Source organism: Lichenostomus cassidix, chromosome 9, assembly GCF_008360975.1.
Source record: "Lichenostomus cassidix isolate B80296 chromosome 9, HeHo_3.0, whole genome shotgun sequence".
In the NCBI taxonomy this organism is placed as follows: Eukaryota; Metazoa; Chordata; class Aves; order Passeriformes; family Meliphagidae; genus Lichenostomus; species Lichenostomus cassidix.
The window spans coordinates 17,543,075-17,562,107 of record NC_139490.1 but is presented as its reverse complement, the minus strand read 5'-3'; positions in this window follow the sequence as shown (position 1 = coordinate 17,562,107).

Genomic DNA, 19,033 nt, shown 5'->3' with positions numbered 1-19,033 from the left:
GCTCAAAATTTGTAGGATGTTTGGAAAAGAACATTTTGATTTTCTGATTCCAATGTTTGTGGAAAAACTTGACGTCCATTTAGATTTTTGTTTAGATTAGTAATAATATTAAAAACAACAATCTACATAATGGCTTAAGTTTAGGAGCCCAAAATCCAAAGGTTCCAAAATAAAGCCTTTTTAACACATCTCAATGTCCAGTAAAGTCAGTGGTGTTACAAATCTATAAAACTTAAATTTTAGAGAAAAAGAAAGAAAAAACAGGTTTTAGTTCACTCTATCAACACCTCTGGATGATTCCCAGCTGACATACTGGGAAAGAGGCTTGTGGTGCTTTGTTAGAGATGTTAATACAAACTCTTCTATTGTCTCATACACCTGTTACAGAGCACCAGGAATTTCATTTCAGAGAGATATTCATGATTTCCAAATTTAATTTGTTTTACCTAATTTACACTTACTTTAAGGGGTCCCTCTTTGCCAGAGCTGTGAAATTTTTCCCACCTTGATTAACAGGTCACAAAGGCTTTAGGGAATGGATAAGCACGAGGGGCAGCAGCAGCAGAAATTGGTGTCTCGTCCTTAGTGGGAAGGTAAGGTCAGGCAAAAACATAAAACATGTATAAATATGTGCCATAAAGAGGCCTCACAAGGCGCAGAAGATGAAAAGGATTCCTTAGTGAAATGGACCTTGAAACATGAGCCCAATACCGAGGCATAGTATTGGCTAAGGAGAGGAAATTAAATTTTACTTTTAAATTTCAGATCATGTATCTTTTTAAAAAAGAGATTTACTGATAAGATGGGTATAAAACACGGTAGTAGATGGGCTCTGAAATGACAGACATTCACAGACTCATATTTCATTGTGCCATGCCCTGAGATAATGCAGTATATCAGAGGTCCCCAAATTATTTTACAGCACTGATCATCTTTTAAGTGAAACAGGAGTTTCCTGGACCACTTTCCCTTTGGATCACATTCCTCCTCCCAGCCACCAGTGATTTTTTGTCCACCTTAAGCCTTTAAAACTCACCAGTGTGGACCCAGTGACCAAAGGAGCTACTCACCAGCACTTCAAAGAACAAATAGATCTCCTGTTCTCATCCTGTGTCAAACATGCAATTCCATGTAGCAATTAATTACTTTTATCTTTAAGTAATTAATTGCTAAGTGCTAAAGAATTATTGCAGTACTCTATGTAGAAATAACAAAATTACTCAAAGGTTTTAGAAAAAGTCTTCAAGAAAGCAATTATTGCTAGTTGTAGTCAAAATTATTTGTTGTATTAATTACCAGTAATCTCTGCCTAGACATAATTAGACTGGAAGCAATTTTATAGTGGTGCAATGTAATTATGTCATTAATATGAAAAATAACAGATTATTTAACTTTAATTTGACATATTATATATTTAAGAGCTTACCAATTAAAGAACAAAGCATTGAGTTAGAGAACAAAGTGTGCACCAAGTTTTGGGATAATTTCTCACAGCAATAGCATGTTTAGGTGGATCTAAGATCTGTACTTTCTTGCTGAGTGCTAATAAATATGAACTGAACCTAAGTTTTCAATAAATTTCCATTTTGGATTATCTTTTCCCTGAGTTCATTGCTCTCCAGCTATTTTAAACTCTTGTGCAAATTTTATTTCTACAAATTCTTGTGGAATGTGCCTTTCAGAGATGCTTATGCTTATCTCAAAAAAAGTGTTCTGATGAACAACATAATTTATTCACATTTGTAATTAGTGGCTTTTTTTGTTTTCTGCTGGAATTAATCTCATTCAAGCCTATTTCAGCATAACTTGTTTGCTTTTTGCTAAGCCTGTGCTTATTTGGTGTAACCTACTGATGTCTGTTCTGTCTTCCTCTTTTTCCCATATTTTTCATGGTAACAACAAATAAATGCCCAAGGGATTTTCCAAACTTAAGCTCAAGTCAGCAAGGAGAAAAGGTGATTTCAGAATATAATCATTAAATATTAACTAGTGATATAGAATGTTTCTCTCAGAAAAAAAAAAAAACAAAACAAAACAAAACAAAAAACAACAAAAAACCAAGGAACAAATTCCAGGTTTTTAATAAAATGAAACTATAAATCACAAAGGAAAAATATTTTGCTGAAAACTTTTCATTAACTTTTTTTGGAGGGGGCAGTATGGGAAACACATTTTCAAATTAGGTACAGTTTCAGCAGTGAGTAATAATATTTTTGCTAAGTGATTTTACGTAATTTAGACAAAGATCTTGGCCTTTTTACTTGTTTTTTTTTAATGTACTATGGGATTTTGCTCTACAGAGTACCACTAATAATCAGATCATTTCACAAACACAAGCCCAAACCAGAAAGATCCATTATTTCAGATCATTTTTTACTAGCTGTAATAGTACTTGTTTTATGAGAATTCAGTGACAAGAAGTGTGACATAACAACTAAATGTTAATAAGGGACAAAGCTTTCATTTCTATCATTGTATTACAGCAATTTCTTGCTAGAGGAGTGGAACAATAACCCATAACTGGCCAGAACACACATCAGGAGCTCTCAGTTGCTGTTCCCAGAGCCATTCCTCAGAAAGCCTGTGCACAAGAGCATTTTATTGTCTGCTCTACCTTCAGCTCAGGTTTTCCTGTCTGCAAGCACTTCATACACATAGAGGGTGACTCTTCCTCATTGTCATGTAAAGGAAGGATGCAAATTAGAGTTTGTGCAGCTGAAGATGCATCACTTCAGTGCTGAAATTATTTCCAGGGTTTTAATGTGTAAAATGTTCCAGCACCTTTTCAATGGGGTGGTATATATAGAAGAAATTAATGTAATCTCCTCTTATCCAAAACCTTTTCTTTTTTTTAAATTAGTACTTCCTGTTACTGCTAAAGCATCTGCTAAACCTGCAGATAAAACACAGCATAGGCACTATATTCAATTTAAGGAGGATTCCACCTGAGCAAATTATTTCTAGATACTTCAATTTCTAGAATGTACTATATGTTCCTGCTCTCCTATTATTAGTCAAAAAAAAAAAAACCACAAAAATTCAACCAACCAAAAAAACCCCAGAATCCTGAACATATTTGGCTTAGTTCCCCCATTATTCACTGCAGGGTACTCATGAGAGATCTAAGTTACATTTACTGGAATCTGAGGAGTCTGAAAATCATTTTCATTTCAGTGTTGAAAGAAAAAAAAAAATTAAAACTCTACTCTGTAATTGTCTTTAGCTTTTAGGTAGCTCATGGCCTTCATAGTGAATAGCTCATTTTGAATGTGATTGAGATTTTTACGGGAAATTAGCACCATTTGTTTGTTAAGTAACTTGCAAATTATAAGTCATGTGGTAAAAATGGAATCAATTCATGGAGAATTTCAGATTTTGATTTTTTCCCTCTCATACCTAGTGATAATGACAAATCCCTTTTTAATGAAGTTTTAAAATGAAAGTCAATCTCATGCGGCTTTTTTAATCACCTATTTACTTTAGATCAAAACTCTTATTGTCCTGAACCATGAGCATTATGCAGACTAAAAATGCCATATTAAATCTGCCATTTTAATCCCAAGCCATGGATTGCACCATAATTTATTGGATAAAATTATAGTAACAAATAGCAGTGATGATGTAACACTATATTTCAACATGTTTTACAGCACCACAATGTTATTCTAGTGATTATAGTGTACTTGGAATAAATATTACTAAATTTGAGACAGATTTATTATGGTTTTAGACTTTCTTTCACTTGGTCCAGGAAACAGAGGATTTACACAGTAACTCTTATTAACAATTATGAGCATTAATTGCTTATCTCTCCTGTGTATCATGAGGAGTTTCTATCCCTCTGGCTGTCCTGTATGTTAGCACCTTTTAAGGTTTGGTTTGGGACTTAATCATCCCTCCAGTTTCAGCCCTGTGTGCAAGGAGGCACTGAGCCAGAAAAACATTCCAATCCTTCTTCCCTTCCTCTCTTGCCCTTGAGCACCAATCCACTGGCAGTCATTTGGGCCAGAGGAGCCAGCCAGGCCATGGGCAGGCTTTTTGCAGCTCTGGTGCTCTCCTGGGTGGATAAAGTGTGCAAAATGCACAGGCAGATCAGACCCAGCCCAGCCTCTCTGCCCCTCATTGTGGCTCAGAGACCTGAGGGGATGGAGAATCTCATTCTGCCTTAATGCCACCAACTGGCAGGTAGAACTCCTGATTCCTCATTACAGATATTCTGAAAAGATCATTTCAGGTTTGGGACAAATAGATGGTTAGCAGAGAAATTTGAATGACTGTCAGAAATAAATTCAAACCACACTTTTTGGTGAGCTGCTGAGCAGTGGGAGAAGCATGCACTATGCTCTGGACTGGTCACTATTCCCAGCATTCTCACAGTCACAGGCATCACTCTGTGATGTCAATGAGAGCCATTTATGGCATTTTCAGTAGCCCCAAAGCAGCAGAGGAAAACCAAACTCCCCAGAGGAGCTGCTCTTGCGTCAGCAGCCCAGTCCTGCAGGCTGCCATGGCTCTGGCTGCTCAAGGCATGGTGTTGGCAATCAGCATTTGGATTTCTGACCTGCCTGCCAGTATCTCTGAGGAAGAAAAGGCTGAATCCTGTTTTCATCTGTACCAGTGCATACCGTTGAGCTCAATTACCTTGGCCTGAAATAGCTGATTTTCAGTTGATATTTACACTGAGGTAACAATACATTGCAGGAATAGCTCTATCTGCCTGTGAAAAGTTTTCTTCCACATTATAAAGTCAGTGATTAACTTCTGTTCCCAGAGTTTATTTTTTAATAATTTTTAACATCTCAGAAAATAGTATAGAGTCTCCTGCACACCTGATCTGTGAGGTTTAGCCTTTACTTTTTGTGACAGCCAGAATATCACAGGCCAAGTGGAAATGAGTACAAACTGGGTGATATTTCTCCATTATGAGTTAAATCTTTGACTGCTTCAGAGTACTTTGGGGCAACAGAAAGTGGAAAAATACAGAAAGCAGTTTCAGCTTTTCAGTTTGGAACCTTCTTTGCTGTAATTTTGAGACACAATCTAAACCACAGGTAATTGACCATAATGAAAAAAATGCATTAATGAAAGTAATTGACAAAAACCAGTACACCTGTCAAAGAAGAGAAACCTTGAAAAGAAACGGCGAGCTTTTGAAGGTCAAGGCTCAGTGTGGTGTAATCCCTACCATCTGTGTTCAGGCTGGTGCTATTCTCAGACTGTCATATGCACTCTCTTCTTTGAAAATAACAGACAAGGGAAAAAAAGCTTACCCGACAGGGAGCCTAAATGTAGTTAGTTTTATAGAAAATGAAAAAGCACCACTGTATAAACTTAAGATGACCCTTAATTTTCCTTCCCCTTGACCTACACACGTCCACAATTGGTTTCAGAGCTGTAGTGGCACTGGGAATGAAAATAACTGAAGGGCCAATAAAATGCAAGAGTTATAACTGCGAGTTGGGATAGTAGGCAACCATACCCAATGCAATCAGCCAAGCATGGTATTGCCCTGCAAAACACTAACCTGATCAAGAAATTTCAGCCTTTCTTTCAGCTTTTGAAGGGAGAGGGGTTCTTGCCTTGAACCTGTAAAAAGTGGATTCCTGTGCCCACACCAAATTTCAACCCATGGTTGCCTCATCCCTTTGGGTGTCCAGGATGTCCTGCTCCCTAAAGCTCCTGCACATTTTCAGACCCACTGGCTTGTGTGGGATCAGTGCCTGGGAACACATCCATGCTCTGGATCTGCAGAGCCCAGTCACAAATTCCCAGTAAACGCCCACTGGCTCACAGTCCATCAGCACAAGGCAGAGCAGGCATCCAGGATATCCAGCTCCTGAGCAGGAGAAGTTGTGTTCAGTGCCCTGTGCTTGCTGAGCACCAACCACCAGATAGCAGAGCGATCAGCCTCCTCCAGATGGCTTTGCTTGCTGCTTGGATGACTTAGAAAGTATGAAGAGAATCTTCTTCACCCACAAAATAGTGTAGCTTGCTGATCAGGTCACTTTGTGTGGTCTGGAGTTCAAATCCCTCAGGCAGACGAGGAAATTGAATTCAGGTTTCCCACACACTGACAGGATATATTAATCACAGAGTTATTATATTAAATAAGGACATTAGCTCCTCCATGGCAGCTCTGCATTGAAAGAAAAGGTTTAGAAATCCAACTCCAGAAGCTGGAATGGAAACTCCAACTGCCTCATCCAAACATCCTCCTGGCATCCAAACACAAAGTCCTGATAAAGTATAACATTTAAGACACAAACTTTTTATTAAATCATCAAATGCAGAAATAGTCACACATTTGCTTGTTTTGTTCCTTGTTCCTCTCTTTTCAAACACCCACGTACATCTCCCAGGGAGCCTCTTTGGGAAGCTACTCCTTCCAGAAGATATCCAGGTATCTTCAGTCATCAAGTATTTGGTCTTCAGGTTTCAGCCCCTTCAGGTTCCTTTCCCGCTCTAATCTAGATTATTTCCCACGGAAAATTCAATGGCATGAAAGATTTTCAAAACCTTTACAAAATTCCCAAATTTTCTAATTTACTTCCAAAATACAGGGGATGCATGGAAACAGGAGGCTGCCACTATCTTGGAGACTTTTTTATTTTAGATATCGTTCTATGAGAAAGGTTCATCTGTTAAAATAATGGTATAGGATTTTTTATAGATCTTTTTACTGCAGAGTGCAGACATATGAAACTACAAAGCACAACCAAACAGATCCCCCAGAAGTCACATTTCATGCACTTTGTTGGAAATGATGTATATGAAAAGCTGTTATTTCTGGGGTTTTTGAGTGACAACAACAGTGTGTCTAAAAGAGTAGGTATAAATAGTATATCTGCTATATATTCTCCTTGCTCCTGAGAAAAAAAATTAAATAAATAAAAACGTCTGCCTCCATGCATGAAACCAGAGCACGCCACATAAAACATCCCTCTGTTAAATGGAGATTCCTGGGAAAACAACCACAATAAAACTAACGTATAAAAAAGTAATAGCATTCCACAAATGTCTAATTAAAAAGGTTCTCCACCTCTTTGGAAGAAACACATTTTATTTGCCCTCATTAAGGTGACCTAACCACTGTGCTTCACCCTTCCCTGCCTGCATGATGTAATCAGCACAATCCCTGAAAACAGCAAACAAGAGGTAAAGAATCACCTTTCCCTCACTAGGCTTTCACTGCCTAATCAACTTGAAGCATAAACCTCAATTAATGATTCAAAAGACACCCTGCTGACCCTTTATCATCTAACTCTAGAGTATGTACAGAAGTTCAGAACTGGATCTACCTTGAAAGGTGGTTCCAGAGAACCTTCACTAATACCTTTTCCCTGCTATTCACACTCACTCAAAGTAAACATTTATCTAACTATTTTTAGCTTTGACCTGAATGCACTCTCTGCTGATAGAACAAGACTTCTTGCTCAGCGCTAACAGGCAATTCTGGCAATTCTTCCTCTTGTTTGCATTCATTACTTTTCTCAATTAATTCCATTTCTTTGCCTTTTTTCCCACTGCCTGTGTCTCAGGATGTGGTTTTGCTTGCACTGAAGCCATAAAAGCCAGGTGAGGGAAACTGAGGGAGTCTGAAGCTGCATGAACACATGGAACACCCAAAGCCCAGCTCACAGCTGCTCCTTGGCCAGCTCAGGAGGATCTCCAGCCAATCTATGCTGGATCTCACCACCCTGGAGAAAATTAGGAGTTGGGACAAAGGCAAGAAGTGTTATCAGGTCAGGGAATGTTCATGCTGGGATTCTCACTGGACAGTAATGGGAAAAGAAATGCAACAAACCCAGTGTGAGACTAGACTGAAATCTCTTCATTTATAGCTGTTGAAGCGGTGTAAAGGAATGAAAACTTCCAAAAACAAATAAATATTCTAAGGAAATCACAGGTCCAGACCTACATCTACTAATAAGAAAAAAAGAAAAAAGAAAGGGAAAGAAAGAAATTGAAACCTAAAATTGATATGAAAATGCAATGAAGCCTGACTGGTCTGAAACTCAGTGCCCAGTGGCAAAAAAATGGAAAGACGCAGAAAGAAAGAAATGAGGAAGACAAACCTAAAACCCAACAAAATTTTTATTAAAATGCCTAAATAAATATTTTTCCATTATAGCCTGCAAAAAAATCCTATTTTGAAATTTCCAGAGTTTGGTATTTTATGCACTAGCTTGCCGATCTCAAGGCGCACCTGGAAAAATAAAGTGGGAAAGAAGTAAAAACATTCATTGGGGGGACATTTCCACACAGAAATAGTGAGAGCAGCCAGATCACAAATAAAGCTACTGAAGCAATAGAGATTTCCATTTGTGATGGAGCTTGCTGTCCTTTAGGAAAAGAATCTGACAGTGGCTGGGAATAACTTTCCCAGCTCACAGTTCTAAGCAGTTTATGTCAACATTTATTTTTTTCTTTTAATCCTCAGGGTAATACATTTTTTTTCACCTATGAGAAGTGTCAACTCTGGGCAACATGTAGTAGGTGCAAAATTTGTACATTACAGCATTATTGATATGTTGCTAGTATTATCTCCTACATTTTAATTAGCTGCACAGCAAAGAGAAGGAGCTGCTTCTGTGCCTTGTGTGTCTTCTGAAATGAAGCATCCCACAAAACGAGCGAGGATCTCGAGGGGCAGAGATCACTGTGCACCATGTGTGCAGGGGCAGGAGATGTTCTGAAGCATCGCTCCTACATTTCAATTTGTCACTATTGTTTTGGCTCTCGAGTCCCCTCTGCTTTTTCCAAAGGCGCTGGAGAGCAGGCAGGAGTGACGAGACGCTGCACTCGCTGAGCAGGACTGCACAGTCCCATGCTCAGGCTGACAAGCTGGCAGTAGATATCTTTCATCCAGAACATCTCTATAAATTGCACCAAAAAATGCCTGGGGAGCCTTGGTAATGAATACATCAACTTTTACCCTGCACTGTAAAAACAGCTATAAGGAAATGATTTCTATGCTACAGAGGGGGTACGTGGGCTAAAAAGAAAACACAACACTTGCCAGAAAAATAAATGCCCTGCTCTGTCAGAGAGATGAGAGAGAATGATAAAGTGCTCTGCTCGTGCTATGCTGTTGTGTTGGGTTTGCATGGCAAGGCTTGAGGAGCAGGAGTGCCGCAGGGGTGACCTCTGAGGAGGTGCCAGAGCTTCCCCTGTGTCCAACAGAACCAGTTCCAGACAGATCCAACACAGATCCACTGCAGGCCAAGGCTGAGCCCATCAGTGCCACCAGCACCTTTGGGATAATGTGTAAAGGAAGGGGAGAAAACCTGCACAGCTGCAGCTGGGGAGAGGGGTGAGGATGAGGGAGAGAAAAAGTCCTGCAGACACCAAAATCAGTGCAGAAGGAGGGGCAGGAGGTGCTCTGGGTGACAGAGCAGAGACTCCCCTGCAGCCCCTGGTGCAGCCCATGGTGAGGCAGCTGTGCCCCTGCAGCCCTTGGAGGTCCATGGGGGGCAGAGATCCACCCACAGCCCATGGAGGATCCCACACTGGAGCAGGGGGGATGCCCTAACTGGCTGTGACCCCATGGCAGGACCACTCTGGATGGGTATTGCCAGCACAACTTGTGACCCTCTGGGGGACCAGCAGTGGGGCAATCTGATCCTTGCACCCCATGGAAGGTACCCACACTGCAGTTCACTGCAGCCTGTGGGATGGACTTTTGCTGGAGAAGTTTGTGGAGAACTCTTTCCCATGGGAGAGATCCCATGCTGGAGTAGGGGAAGAGTGTGAGGAGTCCTCTCCCTGACAAGGATGCAGCAGAAGAAACATGATGAACTGACCCAAACCTCCATTCCCATCTCCCTGCATCACTCACTGCCAGGGAGGGTGCAAAGAAAATGGGGAGTAAAGTTAAGCTGGGAGATTTGGAGGGAAGGTTTAAGATTTGGGGTGGTTATAAGATTTGGGGTGGTTTTTTCCTATTATCCAACTCTGATATGATTGCTAATAAATTAAATTAATTTTTCCCTGAGTTGAATCTGTTTTGCCCGTGATAGTAACTGGTGAGGGATCTCTTCCAGTCCTTAACTCAGCCCAGGAGAATTTTGTTATACTTTCTCTGCACTGTCCAGCTGAGGAGGGGAGGGATAGAGCAGCTTGGTGGGCACCTCACTCCCATCTGAGCTTAATTAGACTACAAACCCTTCCCCTTATTACCAGGGGGCAAATATCAACACAGGTGCACACAGCTCCCCGTATTCCATGTGATGCTGCTTGCTAAGTGGAAACTGATTGAGGAAGTTCCTTCACTTAAGAAGAAAAGCTAGGAGAAACAACTGAGAAATAACTCTCATTTGATCCATTGTTAACAGCCACAGTCATAACCTTAATTTGCAAAATCCAGCATACAAAAAATGCCCAGTTCTGGTTAGTTCTGTTCATCCAACAGCAATGTCTGAGCAGCCTCTGCTCCCCACCTTGCTCATCCTTCCTTAGGTGCCAATTAAATCTTTGCAGTTTTTATGCTGCACTCTGCTGTTTCCAGAGTCTGGAGGAACTGGAAATGGGTATTGTTGGGATAACTCAGAAACAGCAGGAGTTTTGTGCATTTCACTCCCTGGATTCCTGAATTTCTCAGCTGAAGTCCAGTTTCCAACTAGCCACAGCTGAACCAAGAACAAAAATAAGCACGTAGCCTACGATTTGAGTTTTGATTGAAACAGCTTTCTGATTTATTTTCCTCAGATAGAATCCTTGTGTAGATCCCTGCAGCAGAAATAGCAGAATATCTGGATGGGGAGCTGCATGTCCTGTCCACCAGCAGAGCTGGATGGGCTGCTCCATTGTACATATTTATGGAGCTGAGCTGAACCCTCAGGGTAAAAGTGAACAAAGAATAGACTGTTTTTCTCCTAAAGCATCTGGGTGTAAGTCTTATTTTGCCAGCAACCGTGGTGTTTATGGGCATGTTTTACTGGAAACCTGCTGCTTCTCACAACGTTTCCTGAGTGACTGTCTTAGTAAAACTGCATCTGGAAATGACAAGCACACAGCTGTAAATCTGAAAAGCAGTGTGCAGCCCTAATAGCTAGCAGCTACAGCACAGCTGTCCTGCTGAACGTTGGAAAGATTTACAAAGACAAAGCAGAGCAATGAATACGTTTCTGAGCGCTGTGATCACGTTACACCTCTTCCTCTTCCAAGATTTTTTTTTTTTTTGCAGACATAGAAGGGACTATCACTGCTCTTTGAGTGAATGCCTTAGGCAGATAACCTATTATTGCTTAGCTGCTTAAGGCACTCAGAATTTCGGCCCTTCACGTATCTTCCAAACCAATGGCTAATGCTGTATTATATCAGTTTTCATTTTTCACCTGAGTTGGACCCATGACAAGAGCAAGGCCATGAAAATGAGCCAATTTAAAAAAAAAAATATACTGCTACAGTGGTGTGCAGCATCTTGTGCATTGCAGGGAGTGTTCATGCAGGGGAACTATCATAAAAGACATATGCAAGAAGAAGAGATAAAGGAGATTTGTGCTTTCCATTGTCATGTGCCCTAAGCTGTGGAATCCCACAAGCACTCTGGATCTCAGTCTCCTGATGCTCTCAAGTGCAAGCAAACAGTGGCAGGAGGAGCACAGAGGAAACAACCAACACGTGTTGCAGAAATACTGACTTGGCTGACAGGAGGAATTGTTTCTCCACTGGCCCAGTCATGGCCAGGGCAGACTGGGGGTTGGAGCCAAGGTGTTGGAGTAATGAACAACATGGCAAATTGCCCAGCATTGTAATGAAATATTGTTGCTCTCGTCTGTATAAAAAGCTAGGCAATAAGCTACTCATTAAAAAAAACCACCCCAATATTTGAATAGCAATATTAATTATAAAATATTTAAAAATAAAAACATTTTTTCCATTCCTAAAGTAAGAAGTTCTAATTCTCTAATTAATTTTTTTTCCAAGTGTCCTGCAGTTTTCGTAAAAAGTAAAATACTTAAAAATACTAGAATCCTTAAACAAACCCTCTCACTTGACCCAGGCATTTTTGCAGTTCCTGCAGAAACTGGCACTTAAACTAATAAAAATAATAAAAAATAAACATATATTAGTATATAGAAGTTTGTTTCTGAAAAAAAAGGTGTTATTTGTTTTAAACTGTATTGTTTGCTTAAAACTAGTGTTAATTATATGCATATAAATATACCTGTATGTATGTACATAAGTACTTAAGTCTGCACTTGTGTGCTTGGTTTTGGATTTGCAGTGGCAGAAAACCAATTATTCACTAAGTCTCTTTCTGAAGATGATGCCATTGGATGTGTACTTAAAGCTGAGCATGAGCCTTGGGTTTGCTAATCCTGCATCTGACTATTAATTCATAACTACTGCAGACTTCAGAGAAGGCTGAATACAAACTTTAGAAATTCATCCAACCCCTCTTTCTGTGACCCCATATCTCTAGATTTTGGGTAGTTTTTACATGAAGACCCATCAATGGTTTAATTAAATCAAATAAGCCTCCAGCCAAGAATCATATTTTTTTTAGAAGCAGCTACATTGCTCGTTTATAGGCCCTCCCATGTCCCTGTTTGTTCCTTTATCTATTCTCCATTTCTGGCATTTTTCCCATTTTACAGCACTGTGTTTTGCCTCCCTAAGCCACCTCAGGGTATTCCTATGGAAGGAATCCCACAGCACAGCAGGCTGCTCAAGGTGCACAGCTCAACGTGCTTTGTTCCTCTTTTAAAATAGTGTAAATGGAGGTAAATGGGGCCCTCGAGAGCCACAGCTCTGGGGAGAAGGAACTGAAATGTCTCTTCTCCTTGACAGTTTATACATCTCCTATAACAGGGAATGTGTTTTCAGGCCCATAGAAACATACCTTTTCCCTTTTTTTTTTCCTATCCCTGCCTCTCCCCCCTCCCTTTTATAACCTTGATTTTACCCTTAGATTTTCAAATAATAGCTATTTAGGATTTGGGAAGAGTCAGCAGCCCCCCCGAAATACCCATCAGGATTAAATCCACTGAAAACCTTTCCTCTCGGTGAGGCACAAAGCAGCTGGGTGGAGGGGTTGGTTTGTGTTCCTCTGCAGTGCCATTCCTCTGCTCTGCCCCCACTTAAACAGCCATGATAATGCTCCTCACTCAGCTTGTTTGAAGATTAAATTAGCTGCTATTAGTTCAGCTCTTTGAAGATGTACCCAAAGTGGTAAGTGCTAAGTATTATTAAATGAATTTTAGTCGTTATACCCTGGGGAAATTTTGTTGCTCAGGATTAGTGTTTGAGCCTTGGTGAAGTCTGGTGCACAGGAGCACCTTGGCCCCTGGGTGCCCTGGGCTCAGCACTGCCAAGTTTCTGTCCTCCAACAAGACTTTCTGCCCTCAAACACAGCCACCTGAAAGGCATTTAAAGGACCAGGCTGCAAAATGACTTTAAAGAGTAATGGTTGGTCTAGAAAATGCAGAGAAGCTTTCACTTTCCAAGTGCTATCTTGGCAAATTTCTGTCTCCTTTTTAATTGAAGTTTAAAGAAGCCAATCACCTATGTGATTTATTAAGCTGAACTTGATTTAATTTAAAATTTAAAAAAAAGCTGTCATCCCGTCTTTCAAATTTAAAGGAAAATGGGCGACTACATTTTCCATTCAATGACTCCAGACTGTAAAGGGTGTAACAGAGGTAAGATCTGGGTCCTTATTCAAGCCCTCTAGTGGTAGTTGTCCTATTTGTTAACATAGGAAATTACCACATCACTGAGCTATATTGTTTGGAATCTTTAACAGGAAATTGGAAGCATCTGCCCTTAGAAGTAGGGAGAGGAAAAACAGAAATTGTTAGTAGAAAGGTAAGTATTTCTATGTAGAAACAATTTGATTTAAATGTGCAGAGCAGTAGAAATTCTAAATGCCAAATCAAGTAAACAGAAAAATCAGCAAGTGCCACCCTCAGCAAATGCCAAGGCCTGTCCTCCAGGGACTGACAGGTGCCATGGACTGAAAAAGCTTCTGCAAAATCAAAGCTGACCCAGTTCTCCCACAGACAGGGTCAGAGTGTGTAAAAGTCAGGATCTGAGTGCTCTGGTGGCTGCCAGTGAATGTGCTGCAATGGCTACACAGGTGAAAAACACCTTTCATTCCTCTGGGATATATTTCTGCCACTTCCCTCCAGCCACTATACTGCCATTCACTGTGTTCCTTAGATTTCTTTCCTTCCTCTGTTCTCTTTCAGAACAAATGGTATAGTCCAAGGCAGTAGAGACAAAACATAAGCATTTCATTGAAAATAATGTTGAAAAAAAAAGCTCAAGATTAGAAGAAAAACCCATGTCAATAAAATCAGTATAGGTAGCACCACTCCTATTGTAACATATATTACATAAAGGCTGACTTTTGCAGAAAGAAACTGTGTAAAAAAATAATGCTTAATTAAAGCTTAAACCAGTTTTTGTAAATGCAAGGCAACATTACAGTTTGTTTCCAGAAGCAATTTCAGGGTTTCAACAATAAAACTGACCTGTCCAGGGCCTGTCAAATTACCAGGCTGCCTGTCTTAGTCCCCAGGTTATTGGGCTATCTGTATATTCTGCACAGGACTGTTCCTGAAGCTATTTCACTAGTTAAATGGTTAAATAGTAGCTGATGTGCCAGGCAGAGCAGTCAGTGTTTCTCAAGAATAACTCCCCCAGAATTTTCTGGGAGATTAAAGCTTTACTCTGACAGTTCTGAGTGTTTCTTCAGCATCTCCTCTTAACCATCTAGAGGATTTTCTGGAGTGCTTACATGAATAGAGGTGCTTGTTAGAAGTACTCATTTCAAGAAAGTGTTTTGTGAGTGAAACAAGAATTGTAATAGACAGTCAAGAGATCCTTCGGGGAAATGGGGCTGGTAGGAACAGACAGAACATCCTTGCTGAATAAAACATTTTTTCAAGTAATGTCAAAACTAATCATAGCAGGAGATCACGTCCAGAAGGGGATGGTCTTCACCCTGGGTACTTCCCCATTACTTTTCACATGTTCCATGAGAGCTCCAAAGTGTCTGAATCATTTTTGGACCATCCCAGAAAAGTGTTTAAGACATTTCTTTGTATTGTAAGCATTTGCAAAAGTAATTTTTAAACAGGCAAAGTAATAGAGTAGCCCTGATTAATACAGTCAAAAAATTAGAATAGTAAAATGTATTTTCTTTGCTTGCAGTTATGGTATTACACAAATAAGACAGAGCAAACAAAGAAATATCCATCACTTACTAGTGTAAAGTTCTCTGAAGGTTACCCTTTGTGAAAAGGATGATCACTAGGTAATGTATAGGCCATGTCCAATAAAAATGTACAATGAACACACTGTGTGGCAGAGTTTAATTTCCTGACTCTTGTGGAACTTAAATCTCAACTTTAATAAGACTGTGCTGTAGCACAAAGAGGACCACAAAGCTGTGTGATGCAGTGGCTACAATGCAAGCTGAGTGCACAAAATTATGTTCTTTTCCTGGATCTACCACTGGCTTCCAAAATCATTTTGTACATGTCACTTCTACAGCTCAATTTCCTCCCTGATAAAAATGGGACTAACAATGGTTTCTCACCTTTGACATTCCTGGATGAAAAGTGCTTAGTATTATTAATTCATGAATTTATCAACCTCAAACTGAGTTGTGACCTTGTAAATGGAGAAGAGTTCCAGAGTGTGCAGGGGCTGCTGGGGAGATCATTAGAGCCCTTTATTTCACCAGGCAAGCATGTGGCTCTTACAGGGAGACTGCAGGGCTGAGGAGAGGCAGCATCACACATCAAATAGTGGGGTGGTGTTCATGCCCAGACAGACAGAATTATGGAGGCACTGCACTGAGCAAAGGCTGGGATAAGCCCATCGTATCCAAGTGGAAGGACTGCTCCCCTCCCAGGAGATGCTGAACAAAGTTTTGAAAAACTCTCCATGCTTCAGTCCTATATCTTATGGATTAGTTACAGCAATCAGTCATAACTATTGATCAGCATGGCAGTACATGGGGACTCACAGTAAAACCTCCCTCTCTGTAAAGATCCCTTGAGAACATTTTTCTTTTTTAAGGTATTAAAATGATCAAGGAAACGGAGGTTGTCTTTTGTAAATCTTTACTAAAGAATGGCAAACCTGAGACAATTCATCATTTGTCTTCCACAAATTCTCTCTAAGAACATTTCTCATATGAAAGTCAGCTCTAGTCCATTGATATTTCATAACTCTATATAAAAATAGGCCAATAGTTTACCTCACAAAACTATTCAGTTCTTTATTAACTTGCCTTTTGGCCTTATTGCAAAGAGGGTTGGAAAGCCCTGAGTGAGTTCCAGCTAAGGGTTCTGCAGCTTTTCCCTCTGCCCCACCATTTCCTTTGTGCCCTTTTCACCTGTGTTAGTTGTGCACCACCGCTGTGGTTGGAGCAGCTTGTGTCTCCTGCTGCATTGAATCTCCAGCAAGCAGCTCTTCCAGTCCATCTGTGACAGTTCCAAGAGGAAACACTTCTTGAGGATATGCTGATTCAGTGTGGCAGGGGCTAAGTGGGCAGGCAGGAGCAGCCTTGTGCATTTTAATAACTGACGAGAAAAGGAATGGGAATGACATTCAGGAAGTGAAAGAGAGAATGGAAATTTTCTCTTCTTGACTAACCCAGCATGCTTGTGCTTAAGTTGCATTTTAAAGAGCTAGAAATTTAGTTGGGACAATGAAAACTGCATGCATCTCTCATAAAAATTTTATATTATACCTCAATATATCTTGTACAACAGATCTTAATGCAGGTGATGCACATTTCATCATATAAAATATACCAACAGGCTTCAAAAGCTTTGCTTGGGGCTTTGTTGTTGCTGTTGTTTTGTCTTGTTCTTAATGAGGATTAGTGCTACAGAGTAGCAGCAGCTTGTCTGAGATTAGAGAATGAAGAGAAAGGAAAAGGAAAGGACAAACAAGCAAAATACCTTTCAGGATTACCCTTATAGGCACTGCCAGTGTCTGTGTGGGGAAACACATGTAAGCCCATAACCTTTGGTGCTACAGATATGTTCTTAAATCTGATATACACAATGTGTTTTTGTCCAACAAATAACTAGGTATCACATCACATCATATAATGTGTATCATAATCACATGTAAAGATGACAGACAGAGATTAATACATGACACATTTCTTCTTACAGTCTTAGATCATATTCCTGAAACTGGAAAGAAATTTGGATATCAAGAGAAAATAATACAGGAAATTCTTTTCTTCTCTATAATCTCTGAGCCTTCCGTAGAGATCAGACTGAGATTTCAGCAACTTTCCCCACAAAAGTACAAGAAATACATCACAATACTAAAGGGAGCAGATACCAGTGGGACTCTCAGTTAAGGACATTCTGTCTCATAGGGAAAATAGTGACCCTATGGATTTTTCAGTTACAATGAAGTTATGACTTAGTGAATCCTAAAATACCCTTGTGCACTGTCTGAAGCTGCTGTTAAGTATTTATGTTCCATTTTGAGCTACTGACCAGCTCCACATAGAGGTGATCAAGCTTCTCTGGGAGCTAAGGGTTGCCTTAGCTATTAATTTTTTTGTTAGTCTCCTTGACATGAAGGAGTTTAGGACACTTTGAACAGGAAAAGAATTGGAAGTGTTAGAAATTTTCTTCTGGGGACGTAAAAAAATTTGAAGAGCGATACAAAATTTTTTCCACTTTTTCCAAATCATTTAGCTGGCTCTTAAAAAAAATCTATCACTTTCCCAGAAAGTAAAAGAAAAAAGAAAAGAATTCTTGGTAATGGAAGTTCATAAAAGCATTTCAAAACACTTCCTGACTTTTCCAAATTTGATTGGCAACATTTGACCAGCTGTAAAGAGCGTATGTGTGCCATAAACTTTAGCCTTTCAGTCTGAATGGACTGTAAAAGAGTCACTTTAATTTAGAACATAAACAAATCTCTTCTCTATCTTTCCTATTTTGGAAGATCAATGCAAACATAACTTAATAAGTAATATAGCAATAAAACTTCTGCAAGGAGAAATTTATAGTGCATTAATCTTTAGATTCTGTATTTGGACTGGAAATGATTACATGATAATGGAGTAAATGCTTTGCTAAGTGAATACAAACTTAAACACTGTATATATCAAATATGGACATGCTGAAGAATAAATCTGCAGTACAGATTAATTAATTTACAGAAAGAACTTTCTTAAATGAAACCTTCTGAAATAATAAGTCCAGGGAAGTGAGTAGGCCATCATTAAAGGGCAGGAAGTAAATCCAATGTGAATCTATTAAATGAGAGACAGCAAAGTTTTCCATTGAAACAGTGAAAAAATAATTACAGCCAACAGTTTCCCTCCCCAGGTAGGAATCAACTCCTTATGCAGCCTGGAGATGTTTCCAAGCCCATTAATTAAAATGGCCTAAATCCTGGGGTTACCTGGGCACAGAAGACTGAAGATTCTGTAGAAATATTTCTTCCACAATAAGGAGAGTGCATGAAAAAATGCATCCCAAGGTGGTACCATTCAGCCTTTGGCCCATCCTGAAGGCACATGCAAGCTCCCACTGGTTTGCACTCCCACGTTCCAGCCCTACTCTCACCACCCAGCATTTAAATGTCAAACTCTCAGTCAGATTTAGGCTGCAATTCTTCATCTTTTTAATGGGAGAATCTATGTAACTCTACTAACAAATGGGGTTCTGCATGTGAAGTCCCAGCAAGCAGCTGGGCACAAATGGATATCAGAGGTCAGGAGGCACCTAAATCCTTCCCACATGGCTTGCTCTCAGGCAGGACCAACATTGAACCATGGCCATTTCTACAGCTCCAAGTCAGCTGTGACCCTCAGAGTCTTATGGATAGTTCAGTGAAGAAAACTAAAAACAAATTCCTTGTGCAATTTCCTTCCTTTCTTCTCAAAGCACTTCTATGCTTATTAAACTGGACAAAAATAAATAAGGAAGATAATCCCCCTTCTCCCATTGCAGTGATCTTCAGTTAAAATTAAACCTGGTTAAACTGCAGCAAACATCTGCTCTGTAGGACTGAAGCAGAGGGAAACAGGTTATTT